This window comes from Elaeis guineensis, chromosome 7 (genome assembly GCF_000442705.2).
Source record: "Elaeis guineensis isolate ETL-2024a chromosome 7, EG11, whole genome shotgun sequence".
NCBI lineage: Eukaryota > Viridiplantae > Streptophyta > Magnoliopsida > Arecales > Arecaceae > Elaeis > Elaeis guineensis.
Window position 1 is genome coordinate 28,227,163 of NC_025999.2, and position 14,970 is coordinate 28,242,132.

The 14,970-nt window shown below is 36.5% G+C and overlaps 1 non-coding gene across 1 annotated transcript in view; it reads right to left on the bottom strand.

The window, feature by feature from the left end:
• LOC105036003 (uncharacterized) overlaps positions 1-14,970 on the bottom strand; it is a 20,364-nt gene continuing 5,394 nt past the window's right edge. Inside the window, exon 4 of the transcript XR_012142632.1 lies at positions 1-474. This is a non-coding gene — a transcript (uncharacterized protein). The remainder of the gene's footprint in view (positions 475-14,970) is intronic.

A 14,970-nucleotide genomic window follows, 5' to 3' on the forward strand; every position in this document is an offset into this window, starting at 1 on the left:
TTTTGAATATTAAAATGGCATTGCACTAGTAGATACTGTCAACTGTCAGAAGGGCAATGCAGTCGAAGTAATCCTAAGTAACAGTGGGATTCTCTCCCTGCATTTCCTGGTTGTAGTGATAGTAGATGATTTTGAATATTAAACTGTCGTTAGAGTTGAAGTAGTTCTAAATAGCAGGCGGTTCTTCTCCAAGAAGAAGTGCCTTAAGTATTTTGTCACCCCAACCATCAATCGATGCAAATAGATGTCCACCTCTTTGATTCTCATGATATCGTATCCATGGAAGCTTCTGTGCAATATAGCGCTGTAACTCCACTGGGACGATCCTATCTTCACAGCCTTGCCAGATGTCGACATTGCCCTCATTTTTGCGAAAGGGATTGCTTATTTTCATTGGATCAAACTCCCAATTGCTAAAAAAACCATAATGTCCCGATGAAGAGACTCAAAGACACTCTGCTGTGCTGCTTTGTTCTGTAACTGGAATCAATAGCACTGAAATTTTAGTTATCAGAACTTTTCTTAATAGTTACAAGATTGCCAGAATGACGAACTAATATGGTTGTTGAAAATTATTCCTTGAGGCGGTCTAGAAAGTATAATCTCAAAATGATAGTAGGAAAAGCTAGCCTACGCAAACTGACCATGATTTTTAACATAGTAATGATTCTCACGAATAGGACCCGTAAGGTGTTGCCAAGATGTTCTATTTTATAGACATGTGAAAATAATTTTTGTCATTATCACCTTTTATAGGTTTTTTAAAAAAATACGGACTAACTTCATGCTTGTTGATTTAATTTTTCTAGGCTATTTACTGGAGCATATTATTTAGGTAGTTTAATAATTTTTGGTATCTGTATGCCTTATGAGACAAACAAAAGCATGTAACATACCAGCTATATATAGTAGGCATTGTCAAAATTTGTGCTTTAATCATCCTTGGTTCTCCTTTTCCCCTGTTACATCGATACTCATGCTAAAGATGGCTATTTGACTTTCTCTGCTTCATTAGTTATTGCTGCAATTATATTAGCATAGATTTGTTTTCTTATTTTCACAATGTTTTGGATAATGGTTCTTATTTTCAGTCAATTAATTAAGTTTAGTAGGAAAAGCTAGCCTATGCAGACTGACAATGATTTTTGACATGGTAATGCTTATCATGAATAGAACCAGTAAGGTATGGCTGAGATGTTCTATCTTATAGACATATGAAAATAATTTTGGTCGTTATCACCTTGTATAGGTTTTCTAAGAAAAAGTGGACTAACTTCATGCGTGTTGAAATAATTTTTCTAGGCTATTTACCGGAGCATGCTATTTAGGTATTTTAATCACTTTTGGTATCTGTATGTTTTATCAGACAATCAAAAGCCTGTAACATACCAGCATTTTCAAAATTTGTGATTTAATTATGTGTTCAGTGAAATATGAGATGTCGGCAGTTATCCTTGGTCCTCCTTTTCCCTTGTTTGACTTTCTCTGCTTTATTAGTTATTGCTGCAATTGTATCAGCATAGAATTTTGTTCTTCTTTTCACTATGCTTTAGATAATGGTTCTTTGTATCCCCTTAGAAAAATTTACATTCAGCCAATTAGGTTTAGTAGGAAAAGCTAGCCTATGCAGACTGACAATTATTTTAAACATAGTAATGATTCTTGTGAATAGAACCTGTAAGGTATGGCTGCTTTTAGATGCTCTGTTTTGTAGACATGTGAAAATAATTTTTGTCATTATCACCTTTTATAGGTTTTTTAAAAGCATATGGACTAACTTCATGCTTCTCGATATAATTTTTCTAGTTTATTTACTGGAGCATATTATTTAGTTATTTTAATCATATTTGGTACTTGTATGTCTTATCACACAAAAAAAAAGCATGTAACATACCAGCCATATATTGTAGGCACTTTCAAAATTTGTGCTTTAATTAAGTGTTCAGTGAAATATAAGATGTTGGGAGTGATCCATTGTCCTCCTTTTCCCTTGCTACATTGATACTCGCATTGCAAGTGTCATGCTAAAGATGGCTATTTGACATTCTCTGCTTTATCAGTTCTTGCTGCAATTATATTAGCATAGAGTTTTCTTCTTATTTTCACTATGTTTTAGATAGTGGTTCTTTGTTTCCTCTTAGAAAACTTTACATTCTGTCAATTAAGTTTACCAAATTGGAGGTTATGCATAGTAATGTATAAGAGAAATGTATGCTAAAAGTTATGCAAACTAAGCATAGACCTCAAGAAGCTAAGAAAGGTTGTACAGTACTATCTTCAGAGTACAGGATATGCAGAATATTCAGAGAAATGATTTTGCTTTGAACTGATAACATTTAGTCCGGTTTCTATCTGAGAAAATTTATCATATTAGTTTAAAGTGAGATATCAAGCACCATTTCGGTTTTTGATGGATGGGACCTACCGTGCCAGGCCAGTGCTGGTACCCAGCAACTAATAATTATTTCAAAATATGTTCACATAAAAAGGATATTTATTCTTTAAGTTTTTTTTTTCCAAAACAGAGCATCATGTGTGCTAGCATGGCACAACATGGGATGCCACACACACCCTTACTCCAGTGATTGTGAATATCGGAGTTCTAAGAGAGTTAGGATGCATGGGAAATATCAAATTTGTACATGGAGTTGGAACACATACGAGTATCATCTCTGGAGTTATTGAAGTGCACAAAATAGATATACTCAGAAAACAGAACAATGGTGTGCCCATATAACTTCATATTGAAGGATTTGTTATTTGTGACTTACTTGCAGAAACTGTCATGATTAATTGCGTATTTAGGTCTTGCAACAATTTTTAAAATGTATCAAATGTTATATTATTTTCAACTTTCTATCCCATTTGTCAGCTTGCATTTTGTACCTTAATAGTTTGACACCTAGTTCCTTTATGTATGCTTCCTAGGTTATCCTTCAGAAACTTCATAATCTTGTGCTTTGTGAACAAATGTAGTAATGATTTGAAAGGCTGGTTATATTGCAATGCCATTAGCTTGATTGTTTAAATTATTGATCTAATTAGTGATACCATATGCTGATAAAGCAACTTATTCTCCAATGCATTGGAAGCAACAAATATCTATAGATATGGCAATAAGGAATAAGTTAATGGTGATACTAAGGAGATGGATCTATAAATTTCAACTCCTTGGTCCTGAATAACAATAATATATTTCTATCTATGTCCCGTTCTTTAGTTTTAGAGATAGTTACTAGCATGTCAATGAACTTTCTATTGATAGCATTTAGAAATTATATTAGCAAAAACATGGATCCTGGTTACCAGAGAAAAGAATGAAAATCACTTCTTTTAACTTTGCTGTTCTCAAAAGAATAAGGTTGTGAATTTCCTTGTCTACCATGTACTCTCCATGATTCAAGGACACTAAAGGACAAAGGCAAGTATAGTTGCTAGTTCTTTCTCGATGGATGATAATATGAAGATACGTCTCACACAACTAGAAGAGAAGACTGTCCAACTCACTGAAATCATCTTCAGATTGGTGATAGCTTTAGTACAAGCACAAGTACCAACAAGAGTAAGAAGCACACCAATATGACTCAAAAAAATTATTGCGATCACTACAACCTTTACAGACATATCAAGGAGAAGTGTTGGAAGCTTCATCTTGAATTGAAGCCGAAGGATGATGATTCTAAGAAGAAAGAGGAAGAGAAAGCTGTCTTCAATACTATGGAGGTTGAGAAGCTGCTGGAACTTGAGCAAGCAGACTTCAAATTGAGCTTGATAGTGAGAAAATCCAAGCTAACAATTGAGATAGATATAGAGGTGCATGAGCAAGGTTCGTTGTCTTGATACGGGACCTCTGAAAGAAGAGTGCCCTATAAGCCAATTGTAAGTGTGTTGCGATAGAACTTTTTTTTGTAATTTTCCAACTTATGTAATGACATTTATTATTTGATAATAAAATAAGGCATTGACTTATCATATTAGCTGCTTCTTATTATGACTAAGATTATGATGAACCCCAAAGATTAGGGCAATGATTTTAGGAGACATGAATGGGTCATGCTAGTGAGACCTAAAATCCTAAAACCCTAATATTAAATATTCCTAGTCGTAGGAATATTGAGTCGGGGATCACTGTTCCAGATAGACTAGCACATCCTATGTATGCTCGATGGAGAGAGTGGCAGATCTCACTAGCTACTTGTGTGGGACACTAATACAAAGATATGGGTGTTCATTTGAGAAATGAGTCCACCAAATTGACTCGATGAAAGAGAACATCTTATGGAAGCCTTACTTGTATGTCAAAGATAGTTCTCTAAGTGGGGGTTGTACAAGTGATCCTTAGACCTGAGATTACCATGAAATCTTATGCACATGAATCCATATTTTGGTTCATACTCAAGCATAGCTTTAAGACATGTACGGGGTGTTCTGGATATGGTAGGAGTGTGTACGAAGGTTGTGAGTAGGTCAACATGGAATCGGTCGCTCCTAGTAAGAAGAGATCGTATCCTGTGTATTCTCATTCGTAGATGATTCAGAAAAAATGTTTTGGCCAAAAGTAGGAAGGAGATTAGAAAGAGTTTCTAATGTTTTTTCATTGGAGTCATTATTGGTTAATTGAGAATCGATATGAATATGTAATTGAGTTTGACATGATTCCATACTCATGAACATATTCAAGATGCTGGGATGATCGAAGGATTGTATTGCACGGTAACTTACCACTGAAGGATATATTTGGTATTTTCATCAAATTTTTATATTTTATAGGCAGTCATGATACGTTGCTAGACGTCAATCGTGACTTGTAGATTTTTGATCGAATTAAAGAGTTTAATTCGAACATCAATTAGAAAGAGTTCTAATTACTGAAATCGGATTAGATCGATTGGATCTAAATTGGTTAGATTAAATTCTAATCAAATTAGATCAACTTGTACCTGGACCTACTACTAGCTAGATGTAAAATCTAATGGGTCACACACATATGAAAATTGGCCAAGGATCCTTTTTTAAAAAGGTTGATTGGAATTTTGGATTCAATCGGAGTTCCGGTAAGCATGCTAGCACGTGTGGAATCCCTAGCTCTTTTAGAGATCAATTTGGTCTCTTGCTTTACTCATTTGCTAGCCTAATTTGGTGGGCATTTGGGACAGATCAAGCCACCTAGAAGCAGCCAAAAAGAGGCACCATATCTAGTGTACATGCCAAATAACTAAGAGTCCAACTTAAGAAGGACTCTTGGTGCTAATATGCAGAATGCATGCGCACTTTATTTGTGGTGTGGAGATGGACTGAGAATCCTTCTGTTTTGGGCCTCTATTTTTTATGGCAAGTAGATCAGATGATGAGCCACCTAGAATACCTTTTGAAGTATAAAAAATCTACAAGGTTGTGCATAAAAAAATTTCTCGAAATATTGTTGCGTGCATGACAGTTTTTTCTGGACTCACAAAGGGACACAAAGACTCCTTCTGTTTAGGGAGTCTTAAGTGACTTTTTATCTGATAATTTTTATGATAAGGATCAGTTTTAAGTGTTGTTCACGTGATAAAAATTTAAAAAATTATCAGACTAAGAAAGGTTGCTTTTCACACCCTTTTTTGGACATGCATGTGCATGATAGGGAGAAGGTGCTCGCGCATCTCTTCGGTGAAGAATCCTTCTCACATATGAACTCTTATCCAAATAATATGTCATTTGGTGATGGCCTTCCTATTTGAATAAAGGTTTATGTGAAAAAAATTCATGCTAATCTGATGTGTGAAGAGATGCAAAAAGCATCTCATTCTGGGCGTGCGTGCGTGAAAAGGCAGGAATCTACGTATCACCCCCTGAAGAGTCCTTCTGTTTAAGGACTCTCAGATAAGTGATACGAGGACTTGATATACCTTTCCAGATGAGATGTGCCTTCTCTGTTAGTGCCCGATCTGGTGCTATAAATGGGGGATGGCAGATGGGGTGATTATTCAATTCTTACATTCCCTATCCACTCCCTCTCTCCCTCTCTTACAACTCTAGGTTTTAGGACAAGGCTTGTTCTTTTAAGACAAGCCTAATCCTAATAGCTCTAAGGGTTTAAGAGGTGTAGAAAAAGGTGATCAAGTCTAATGGATAGTTCAGAAAAGTTTAGGCTCAGGTCTGGAGGAAGATCTGATCGATTGGTGACTGGTTGAGTTTTAGGGGCTAGAACTCTTGAAGCAAGGTGAAGGAGCGCTGTTTTTGGTTTAATTTTCGTGTGGATCACCATTGAAGGGCGGACACTTGGATGTCTCGTGAAAATTGGATTAGCGTTACAGGTATTCTTCTGATCCAAATTTATTTTATTGTACTTTGATTGATATAGTCAAGAGTTTCTGGGCATTAGGGTTTTCGGTGCATCGGATATTTTTAATGAAAATTTTAAATACCTAATCCTTCCACTGTGCCACTGAAGCCCAACAATGGTATCAGAGCCTACCTTGATCTATATAATCAAAGGTTAAATTATTATCTTGATTGTGATCAAGCATGGGTTTTTAGTTTGGTTCAAGTCGGCTCAAGGGTTGAACCCGATTGAACATCCAAACCCTAGTATGTCTTAGAGATATGTTTTAAATATAAAATGCATGATGTATGTGTAGAATTTTCTTAGTAGCTTAGTACTCTAATTGAGGTTCATCACCAGGCCATCCAGTCATAAGAACAAGTAGGGTTCAGAGACCCTCTCTTCCTATTCAATAGGATACTCTTATGGCGTGTAGGGGTGCCACTGTGATATTCCGAGAAGAAAAACTGTGAAAAAAGTATTTTGTATTCATGCATGTTATTAGAACTTCATGCATATGTGATATGCTTAAAATGCTAGTTATAGTCATATTGTATGATTATGTTTTTCATATCTTAGAGATATAACTGGATGCTATGTTTAGTTGTTATGATTTTTAAGATACAACTATATTTGTGCATTATTGTGATTGATTGATTTAAGATGTGCTTGAGACCATTAAAGCCCTCATAAAAATTATATTAAGTCATAGTGTTGTGAACCAGTAGCTGACCTATTTTTTTAAATCAATTAATTAATTGGTGTCTAAGGAGTGTTTCAAGTACGGTGGTTATTTAATTGGTTCCGTTGCTGGCCTAGCCAATTTTATTGGTGTCTAAGAAAAGCAACGGGAGGACCCCCACCAATCTTAATACTTTCTTGGCTAATTGGATTAGTTCGAATCTTGAATGATGGTAGCTTAGTGTTTTGAGCACTACATATGCCTTCCTTCATACCTAGTCAATATTCTATCAAAAATCATAGTAGGTTTGTTGTGATATCCACAAGGCTTGCTACGAGGATTGATGTGGATTTATCTTGGTGCTATTAGATGCTTTACGGTATATTTTAGTTATGTTGCTTTGTTGTGATATCCACAAGGGCAGTATTTTTCAGATATGACTGTATGAAAATGAAGGGTTTGACTTAACTACAAAACACTATAGTTTGTTGTGATATCCACAAGGCTATGAGTGTTTTTAGAGGCAAGGTTTATGTTGAGAGTTGCATAAGATGCAATTGGATAGGTTTTCTTACTTTTGAACTTATTGAGATTTGTTGTGATATCTACAAGACTTCAATGAGGGATTAGGGTCTCAACCCCATTAAGAAACCAAATTAAGATTTCTCGTTTGCCATAGGAGAGGGCTATGGTATCCGATAAAATAGTGAGAGATATAACTAGTTTTAAAAGTCCTCAACTAGTTATGCATGTCAAACTTGAGTGGTTTGCTTATACTATTGTTCTTTATTTATGCAGATTTAAGTCTGCATTATGGCTTCTTTATTTTTACTGCATAACACTATAGATAAAAATATGTTGACCGATCCCAACTATATGGATGGATTGAGGAACTTGCAAGTTAAGTTCATATCAGAGAAGAACTCCAATGTTCTGGATATTTCTGATTTTGGGATTGTCAGTAATAATGAGAAGGCAAAAGATGTCCATATAGATATTAGCTGTTTATTTTGTGGCAAGTTTGGACATTGAGAGTATAATTACAAGAATAATCTTGTAAGTTTGAAGCAGGATGCAAGTATAGCACCAAAAGGTGTGTATATGATACAAACTTATTTTTCATTAAGTAGCTCAGACTCTGATACTTGGATATTAGATATCGCCTGTGGATCGCATATTTGTAATTCATTACAGTGACTACAGAATATCAAAGGTCTGAAAAAAGGTTACCTCGAGCTTTATGGTGCAAGTGGAGAGTCCATTAGCGCAGAGGCTGTGGGAACCTGTATGCTTGATTTACCTTCAGGCAAAACTTTAGTATTGAAAGATTGTTATTACATGCCAAAGATCATTAGAAATATTATTTCTATACCTTTGTTATTAAAACAAGATTATGAAATAAGGCTAATGAGAAATGGATGCTCCATTTTCTTTTCTAATAAATTTTATAGCAGTGGTTATATTGATAACAATTTTTTAATTCTTGTACTCAATGAAAATATTTTTCATATTGAAAGAAATATGAAAAGAAAGAGAGAAGATGTGAATATCACATATCTCTGACATTGTCGTCTTGGTTATATTAGTGAGTCAAGGATAAACAAGTTACACAAAGAAGAATTCTTTGATCCGTATGATTATGAATCATTTGAAACTTGTGAATCTTGTCTCATGAGTAAGATGACCAAGACTTCATTTTTTGAACATGGAGAGAGAGCAAGTGAGTTATTAGCCCTAGTACATACGGATGTATGTGGACCAATGACAACTCAGGCTAGAGGTGGATACTCCTATTTTATTACCTTTACAGATGATTTATCAAGGTTCGGATATGTGTATCTTATGAAACATAAATCCGAAGCCTTTGATAAGTTCAAGAAGTATCAATGTATGGTTGAGAAACAAACTGAAAAAGATATCAAGGTTCTTCGATTTAATCAAGGAGGAGAATACTTATCTAGTGAATTTTTTGATCATCTTAAAAGTAAAGGTATTCTCTCTAAATGGACCCCTCCTTATACACCTCAATTAAATGGTGTAGCAGAAAGGCGAAATCGCACTTTAATGGATATGGTGCGGTCTATGTACTTCACTGATCTCCCAATATCTTTATGGGGATATGTCCTAGAGACTGCCGCATACATATTAAACAGAGTACCTTCAAAGTCTGTTGCAAGAACACCATATGAGATATGGAAGGGAAGGAAGCCTAATCTTAAACATCTTAAGATTTGGGGCTGTCTAGCTTATGTCAAAAATATTTTTGGACATAAGCTTAGTGCTAGATCAGACAAGTGTAGGTTTGTAGGATATCCTAAAGAAACTAATGGATACTATTTCTACCATCCTACTGATCAAAAAGTATTTGTTAGTACGCACGTCACTTTCTTGGAGAATGAATTCATCCGAGGCAGTGGGAGGAATATTGAACTTACTGAAGTTCATGATCTACAAACTGATCCAGAAATAACAGTGATTGGACCACAAGAAGATCCTCAATCAGAAGTACCTAAAGATGAGGTACATCCACAATACACACCTCTCCGAAGATCAGATAGTGTGTCAAGCACTTCTGAAATATGCTTTTGTCATTGAGAACGACAATTCGATCAATATCATTCAAGATGATGATCCACTGACCTATTCGGAAGCTGTCATGAGTAAAGATTCAGACAGATGGCTGGAAGCCATGAAATCTGAGATGGACTCGATGTACACCAACCAAGTGTGGACCTTAGTTGATGCACCTGAGGGTGTGACCCCAATAGGGTGCAAGTGGGTCTTCAAAAAGAAGATCGGAGTAGATGGCCAAGTAGAAACCTACAAAGCTAGGTTGGTGGCGAAGGGTTTCAGATAAAAACAAGAAATTGACTATGATGAAACCTTCTCACCAGTGGCTATGCTTAAGTCCATCAAGATTTTGCTTACTATAGCAGCATACGACGATTATGAGATTTAGAAGATGGATGTCAAGACTGCATTCCTCAATAGTAATCTAGAGGAAGAAGTCTATATGACTCAGCCAGAGAGATTTGTCTCAAATGGGAGGGCAAATGAAGTATGTAAGCTAAAAAAATCCATCTATGGATTAAAGGAGGCTTTGAGGAGCTGGAACATCCGATTTGATATGACAGTCAAAAAGTTTGGCTTTATCAAAAATAAAGATGAACCATGTGTGTATAAGAAGACAAGTGGAAATGCTGTTCTCTTCTTGGTTTTATATGTCGATGACATACTGCTCATTGGGAATGATATTTCAATAATGCAATCGGTCAAGACTTGGCTATCGAATAAGTTTTTCATAAAAGATTTGGGTGAAGCATCCTATATACTGGGTATAAAGATCTATAGAGATAGATCTAAAAGGATGTTAGGCTTATCCCAGTCACAGTACATAGATCTCATATTAAAGAGGTTTAATATGAAGGCTAGTAAGAGAGATTACCTGCCTGCAAGTCATGGTATATGTCTCTCTAAGAAAATGTGTCCTAAGATACCAGAAGAGAGAAAGAGGATGAGTGAAATCCTTTATGCTTCGGCTGCGGGATCAATTATGTATGCCATGCTATGTACCAGGCCTGATGTAGCTTATGCTTTGGATGTAGCTCGCAGATTTCAGACTGATCCAGGGGAGGATCATTCAAAAGCTGCGAAAAATATTCTGAAGTACCTAAGAAGGACTAAAGATGTTTTTTTTTTATATATGAAAGAGGATCAGAGTTAAAACTTGAAGGATATACAGATTCTAATTTTCAATCTGATCTAGATGATAGTAAGTCAATATCAGGGTACGTGTTTATCCTAAATGGTGGGACAGTGAGTTGGAAGAGTTCCAAGCAGCAGACAGTAGCTGACTCAACTACTGAGGTAGAGTACATCGCTGCTAGTGAAGCCGCTAAGGAAGCTGTCTGGATGAAGAAGTTCATCATGAATTTAGGAGTAGTTGCTGAGATTGAAGAACCGGTGCCACTCTATTGTGATAACACTGGACCGTTATTCAAGTTAAGGAACTTAAGTCTCATCAAAGATCCAAACACATCCTCGACGCTTCCATCTCATTCGAGAAATTGTAGAAAGACAAGATGTTGTCCTTGAACGAGTAGATACAAAGAACAATATAGCAGACCCATTCACTAAGGCCATACCACAACAGCTATTTGATCGCCATCTAGATTGTATGGGATTGAGATACAAAGGCAATTGGCTTTAGTGCAGGTGGAAGATTGAAAGAAGAGTGCCTAATAAGCCAATCGCAAGTGTGTTGCGATGAAACTTTTCTTTGTAATTTTTCAACTTATGTAATGACATTTATTATTTGATAATAAAATGAGGTATTGATTCATCATATTAGCTGCTTCTTATTATGACTAAGATTATGATGAAACTCAAAGATTAGGACAATGATTTTAGGAGACATGAATGGATCATGCTAGTGAGACCTAACATCCTAAAATCCTAATCTAAAATATTTCTGATCGTAGGAACATTGAGTCAGAAATCACTGATCCGGATAGACTGACACATCCTATGTATGCTCGATGAAGAGGGTGGCAGATCTCACTAGCCACTTGTGTAGATACTAAAACAAGGATATGGGTGCTCATTTGAGAAATGAGTCTACTGAATTGACTCGATGAAAGGGAACATCTTATGGAAGCCTTACTTGCATGTCAAAGATGGTTCTCTAAGTGGGAGTTGTGCAAGTGATCCTTAGACCTGAGATCACCGTGAAATCTTGTGCACATGAATCCATATTTTGGTTCATACTCAAGCATGGCTTTAAGATATGTACGGGGTGTTCTGGATATGGTAAGAGTGTGTACGAAGGTTGTGAGTAGGTCAACATGGGATCGATTGCTCTTAGTAAGAGGAGATCGCATCCTGTGTATTCTCATTCGTAGATGACTCAGAAAAATTCTTTTGACCAAAAGTAGGAAGAAAATTAGAAAGAGTTTATAATGCTTTTTTATTGGAGTCATCATTGATTAATTGAGAATCGATATGAATATGTATTTGAGTTTGACATGATTCCATACTTATGAACATATTCAGGGTGCTGGGATGATCGAAGGATTGTATTGCACGGTAATTTGCCATTGAAGGGTATATTTGATATTTTTATTAAATTTTCACATCTTCTGGGTAGTCATGATATGTTGCTAGATATCAATCTTGACTTGTAAGTTTTTGATCGAATTAAAAAGTTTAATTCGAACACTAATTAGAAAGAATTCTAATTACTAAAATTGGGTTAGCTCGATTGGACTTAAATCGGTTAGATTAAATTCTAATCAAATTAGATCAACTTGTATTCGGATCTACTACTAGCTAGATGTGGAATCCAATAGGTCACACACATATGAAAATTGGCCAAGGATCTTTTTTTAAAAAGGTTGATTGAAATTTTGGATCCAATCGGGGTTCCGGTAAGCATGCTAGTACGTGTGGAATCCCTAGCTCTTTTAGAGATCAATTTATTCTCATGCCTTGGTCATTTGCTAGCCTAATTTGGTGAGCATTTGGGTCAGGTCAAGCCACCTGGAAGCAGCCAAAAAGAGGCATCATATCTGGTGTACATGCCAAATAACTAAGAGTCCAACTTTAGAAAGACTCTTGGTGCTAATATGCAGAATGTATGCACACTTTATTTGTGGCATGGAGAAGGACTGAGAATCCTTCTATTTTGGGCCTTTATTTTTTATGACAAGTAGATCAGATGATGAGCCACCTAGCACACCTTTTGAAGTATGAAAAATGCACCAGATTGTGCATGAAAGAATTGCTTGAAACATTGCTATGTGCGCGAAGGGATGTGAAGACTCTTTCTGTTTAGGGAGTCTTAAGCGACTTTTTACCTGATAATTTTTGTGATAAGGATCAGTTTTAAGTGCTGATCACATGGTAAAAATTTGAAAAATTATTAGATTAAGAAAGGTTACTTTTCACACCCTTTTCTGGGCATGCGCGTGCGCGACATGGAGAAGGTGCTCGCACGTCTCTTTGGTGAAGAATCCTTCTCACATATGAACTCTTATCCAAATAACGTGCCATTTGGTGATGGCCTTTCTATTTGAACAAAGGTTTGTGGCAAAATGTCATGCTAATATAATGTGTGAAGAGATGCAAAAAGCATCTCATTCTGCGCATGCGTGCGTGAGAAGACAGGAATTGACGTATCACCCCCTGAAGAGTCCTTCCATTTAAAGACTCATAGATAAGTGATACGAGGATTTGATATATCTTTCCAGATAAGAGATGCCTTCTCTGTTAGCACCCCATCTGGTACTATAAATAGGAGACAGCAGATAGGGTGATCATTCAATTCTTACATCCCCTATCCACTCCCTCTCTTCCTCTCTTACAACTTTAGGTTTTAGGACAACGCTTGTTCTTTTAAGGCAAGCCTAATCTTAATAGGTCTAAGGATTTAAGAAATCTAGAAAAAGGTGGTCAAGTCCAGTGGATGGTTTAGAAAGATTCAGACTCAGGTCTGGAGGAAGATCTGATCGATTGATGGCTGGTTGAGTTCTAGGGGCTAGAACTCTTAAAGTAAGGTGAAGAAAGAGCGCTGTCTTTGGTTCAATTTTCGTGTGGATCACCATTGGAGGACGGACACTTGGATGCCTCGTGAAAATTGGATTAGTGTTACAGGTATTCTTCTGATCCAAATTTATTTTATTGTACTTTTATTGATATAGTCAAGAGTTTCTGGGCATTAGGATTTTCAGTGCATCGGATGTTTTTAATGAAAATTTTAAACACCTAATCCTTCCACTGCGCCATTGGAACCCAACAACCCTATATCAGTAAAATCCCATTATAGTATTGGTACATGATACGATATGGTAGTGTCGGTACATGGTACGATACAGTAGTGTCGGTATGGGATAGTATGGCATATCGGCATGGTACCGGTACGGTACGATACGCCTCACACTGAGTAGTATGGGGTGGTATGGCGAATAATGCATGTGAGAAACTCTTCCACTTGAAGATTCAAATGAAACAGAGCATCATCGAGGCTATTCTAGATCCTAAAAGCTAGAAAAACCTTATCTCCAAAAATCTGATTGAGAAGCTATGGTTACAAACCAAAGCTCATTTGCATCCGTACCTTCTTAATTGGATCTAGAAAGATATCGAATTGAAAATCACCAAATCGTGCACCTTCAAATTTGTTATTCCTAAAAGATATATTGATGAGGTAACTTATGAAGGAGTTTCTTTGGATGTTTGCCAGGTTATCCTAAGGAGCTTATATTTTTAGGATCGAGATGATGTCTTCTACAAATCATAGAGGAAGTATCATCTTATAAAAGATGGGAAGGAGTTTTTGATCAATGCCTCCAAAACACAAGGAAACTAGACCTTGTGATTATTGCCTAAATAAAGCAATTTGTTAATGCTTATAGCAAGTTCATGATGATGGTATGAGAAGCCGATATTACTAATGAGAGGCCAAGCTCTCGTTTTTTAGTTCAACTGATTAATCAACTGAGATCGAGATAAAGAAGAGGTTGCTGTAGTGATCGTCGAGAAGAGAAAGAATGACGAGAAACATCCCTACCATAAAGTCCAGAAATGGGAGCAGACCAAGTGGTTTGCTGAGGCTTGAGATCAAAGAAGACCAAGGTTAGAAATCATCTTCGGGTAAAGCCGGGTGGTTCAACCATGAGACAGGAAAATAAAAATTTTTCCAACTTTAATCTTGATTTAGCGAAAGCTAAATCTCCTAAATAGTAGGAGCCTTGATCTAGGAGGATCCTTGGACTCGGTGTGGACCACTTTGGCTATGATGAGTAAGGGCTGGATACGGTTCGAGATTTCGCTAAATCTCCTAAATAGTAGGAGCCTTGATCTAGGAGGATCCTTGGACTCGGTGTGGACCACTTTGGCTATGATGAGTAAGGGCTGGATACGGTTCGAGAGCAAAATTCACTACATTAAGAAGCTAAGTCATGTGCTGAACTTTAGGTCATAA